The sequence below is a fragment of the Cornus florida genome, unplaced genomic scaffold (assembly GCF_030987335.1).
Source record: "Cornus florida cultivar Cherokee Brave unplaced genomic scaffold, ASM3098733v1 CherokeeBrave_3.0.0_Hap2_Chr04, whole genome shotgun sequence".
Lineage (NCBI taxonomy): Eukaryota > Viridiplantae > Streptophyta > Magnoliopsida > Cornales > Cornaceae > Cornus > Cornus florida.
In genome coordinates this window covers 28,577,938-28,582,595 of record NW_026775574.1, presented here as the reverse complement: position 1 = coordinate 28,582,595, position 4,658 = coordinate 28,577,938, and positions in this window count along the sequence as shown.

Sequence of the window (4,658 nt, the reverse complement as noted above, 5' to 3'; positions counted from 1 at the left end):
AGCTTAAGGATTTGAAGCCTTACGTTCAATTTTGTTGCCCCCCGGGGTCTGAAGGTTTACGAAGAGGAAGAATTTGTACATCTTTTGGCCAAATACATAGTTGATTGGCCAAATTTTATCCCCTAAAAATCACAAAATGTGAATTTAGGACTAATAAAGTACTAGCATTTTTTTTTTCCCAAAATTGGAAGAAAAATACTATGACATTTATATTCTTCATGTGGAAGAATATACAACGATTGAGAAGCTTGTGCCATTTCCAAAGGAAAATCTGACTGTGGAAAATCTTCTTCCAATGGAAGAAGTGATAACGGCTTCCTATGGAAAAGTTTGTTGACCTTCCTCATGGAATGAACTACTTTTGATGGAAGATACTGCACTGAAGATTCCACCTGAAATGGAACCTGAATTGTTGTTAATGGAATAAACTTCACTATTGTTCGAATCGACTTCACTATTGCTGGAATCAACACCATAGGTGAGGGTAATGATTTTGTATTTTCTAGCCAACCTTTGGGTAAGTTGGCCATTGGATGCCCCCCAAACATCACTGGAATTGGGTTTAGGTCTGCCAAAAGAATACTCCTCCGGCAGATTGGATTTACTCCTTGATCAAGAGATTTTTTTGGAAGAGGTTGTCCCCCGCTTGCCATAGGAAAAACCTGACGTGGCCTTTAAGGAATGGCAACAGGTGGCTGCATATTCTGTTGAGTAATATTATGTGGAAAGTACGGCTGACTTCCTGATTGACCAGCTTGAACTGTACCCTGACAAGACCAAAATGATGCACATTATTAGTAAAAACATCATGGCAAACTTGTTGGGGTATACCACCGAGGTTGGATTCTGCACATGTTGCGTCACTAGAATGGGCATCGATTGTGTAGGTGACACCTGCACTGTCTGCACCTGTGGTATGGTATGCACATATTGATGTAAATGACTACCCTCAACAAACGAACTTGGCCTATTCACCAGAACGGCTGATTATTGAGTAGTATTGGGTAAAAAGTACGGCAGCCTGAGTCATACCTTGACAAAACCCAAAATGATGCACATTATTAGTAAAAACATCATGGCAAACCTGTTGGGGTAGAGGCTGGATTCTGCACATGTTACATCACTGGAATGGACATCGATTATGTATGTGGCACCTACACTATCTGCACCTGCGACATAACTGGTGGTGGAATCGACTTCACTGCTGGTGGAATCGACACCACAGGTAATGGTTATTGTTGAGCTCATGGAAGGGTTTGTACACGTTGTTGGCACCTTTTCCATTCTCAGAGTTTTTCCTCGAATTCTCAGAAATATTGCTCACGTTCTTCGGCCACCCTTAGGTATCTTTGGTGCACATTTTACGTAGGTAGTACATGTCACGTTCTTTGGCCCTCCTTCACTAGTACTCTTCACGTTCAAAACTCAGATATCTCATAAGAAAGATCTTTTCCCAGTTGTCCCACCAAGCATGCCATTATGTTTGCCCTGTAAAAGTGGTCAGTTCCGATGGAACGGGATGGGCGTGCCAGGAACTGTTGCAGTTCTAAAGAGAGATCCAAATAATATTTCAGAAGGAAAATTGCTAGACTAGGCGATTGTGAAGAGGTCTGGAATGAACACCTTTGGGTTCTTTTTGTCTTTTAAAAGGGACTTCAGGACTATTAACTGGCTAGGAAGGAACAAACTACTTGAGAAACTAATTGACTGGAAAGTAAGATTATCTAATGTAAAGTAAAGTGCAGGACTTAGACTAAACATATTGAAAATGCATTGCAATAAAAAGTAAGATTGTATTGAAATGTTGTGTTTGGTATTGAGCAGGCCTATTACGTTACAACATAATGACCTATTTATAGAATGAAAATATAACAGTTAACATAGCAGTTCTAGGTAGTTCCATTAATGACTTCAAATGCTTCCAAGTGGTCTGGATATCTCCGCGCCATGTGTCCCACTATTCCCTTCGATTCTTATGAAGCTTCCATGTGTCTAGGCCATGCAATCACGCCTTCTATGCCATTCTCACAATAAATCGTGTCTCACTTCTTGTCTGAGCAAATGGCCATTACTCCTATTTTCCCGGATAATGGTAGTAGTGGCCCATGGTTTAAATTGACATATCGTGGCTTGTTATATCGTGGCTTCTGCAGAAACCTTATCACATGTTTTTAGGGACTTCAAATTGTACGTTGAAATTCCCCAAAGCTGACACATTCCATTGATTGAGTGAATCTCCCTACACATGGATTCTCTTAGTGGTGGACTCTTAATAACTTTTTAACTCTCAAAGTCCCTGTCCTCGTGGGTCTTAAAATTAGTTATTGCTTTTGTATAGAATAGAATTTCCTACGTGTTTTCATTTAATTGGACAAGTTGTTTTAAAACAAAACCAACAGCCACCTCTACTTGAAATTCCCTGAAGTTGGTCTTAACCTAAACTCCTTCCATGTGTTAGAAATTGGCTTGACCCAAAACTCCTTCCACTTGTCTATTTTTTAATGGGCGAAAATAAGGGTGTAAACACACACCTACTTATGACAAATATCAGAACTGAACATCTATGAGAGATTCTTCTTCTTGTGAATAATAATATATCACATTCTCTTGCAACTTTCAAAACCATTTTAACACCGGAAATAACAAGAAGAACACGTACCAATTAAGACAACTTGGAGGTTCTGCTCAAGCGTTTGTGTTGATAAGAAATTGGATAGTATTATAGTGGGGAAGTTAGGGAATTTTTATTTCTTTATTATTAATATTTCATATACAAAATTTATTATTGATAGATACACATTTTTAGAAGGGAAAACTACATGTAGGATTAGGAATTCTAAATAATAAATTGATCAATTTTAAAAGTTAATTTTTCACATTGATTGAATTAAATAAAATAATTACAAATGCATCAAGAATTATTACTAAGGTCTAAAATGTCCTTACACTCTTATTACAAAATACAAACATATCGTTTTTAAAATTGTAATATTTTCCATTTTTCCTATTACAAAATTCAAATATCCTCCTTTTGCGTGCCGAGCACTGTGGGGTGTGCCGGGTGAGTTCCGAGATTGGTTAGGGCATTTTTTTTAGTTTTTCAGGTCGGGAGGTCCTGAGTGGGACCCACAACCAGGTTTGTTGTGCTCGAAAATTATTTTTCGGGGCTATTGCATTTCATACATTATTATTTTATGCATATTTATGTGGTTATGTGGTTAGACATGTGTTGTAGTGTGTTTAGTGTGTATATGCATATAATAAGACAAAATGGATATTTTTGAGCCCGTGGGACCCACCATTGATTTTGGTTATTACTAATGACCTCATGGTCATTTCTTGATCATTCCTCATTCTCTCTGCGAAATTCTCTCTCTTTCTCTCTCACTGTAACTTTTCATTTTCATTTTCTTTCTCCCATTTAAGCTTAGATCTTCCATTTTCCTTTAAGAATTTGACTTTGCCACTGAAGGCAAAGTTAATGAGCACGACTAGAGCTTCTATTTGATTGGAACAAAGTTCAATTTGGGCCACCTTTGGATTTCGGGATTTGAGCAAAAATTGGTGTTTTTGCTATTTTGTTGAGGTAGGAGTTTGTAAGGCCTATTTATTTGATTTTGTTGAATTATTCCTTTTTAATTTGGTTAAAAGCGTGCTTAATTTGTATATTTTTATTGTGGCAATTAGGGTTTGTATATGTGAAATGTGCTACTGGTAATTATGTGATAAATGAACTGATATACATTATAACAACCTGAACCTGAAGGTTTGAACCGTTAACCGGATCCTTACTTGAATCCGAGGTCACCTTAGTCCATCCGCATCACTTATAGTGTCATAAACACCATTCTTAAATCATAATTATGCTTCACCAAGGCTGAATGCAAATTTCTTAGGCTTAAGATGGATAAACCGGAGGAAGGAACAAAGAAAAACCAAGCAACATCACTTCGGTCGACCGAAATGAAGCTTCGGTCGGCCGAAGCAAAACCCCCTGCACCGGTCGGTCAAAATGGCCAACCGATCGACCGGTTGTGAACCCAAAACTTCCAGAAGCTATTGGAAGAATCGGTCGACCGAAGTGCCTATTTCGGTCGATCGAAATGGCTCTTCGAGCTATGATTCGGCTGTTGAAATGCTGTGACTGAGAGAATGAAGTGAGGCTTTGGTAAAAGCCTCAAAACTGTTCTAAACTTGTCCCAACACACTTTAAAAATGATACTTCATACCATGATGAAAAGCATTGACAATTTAACACATTGTTACAGCATTTGCATTTATTTCGTATACGAAAAACATAGTCTTTACATTTTGTTCAAATTTATATCAAAATGGAGCTAAGGCTCATAATTGAATTACATGGCCATGCTTGCAAGTTTAAATATAGTCCAAAATAAGCTTTTTCTATAGAATGGCCAAAGATACAAAAGATAGTAAAAATTGGACTTCTAGCAACCCTCATGCTTGCGGTGGATTATCATCCGCCACTTCCTTCCCATGACCTGAAAAATGTTAAATATAAGGGGTGAGCAAATTACTCAGTAGGTGGTTCCTAAGATACACCTCTAATAACCCCGTCAATCCATACAATGAGTAGAATAATAGGGAATGGGATCATGCTATGCCGGGGAAATACAACATCAATTTCAAGTTTAAAT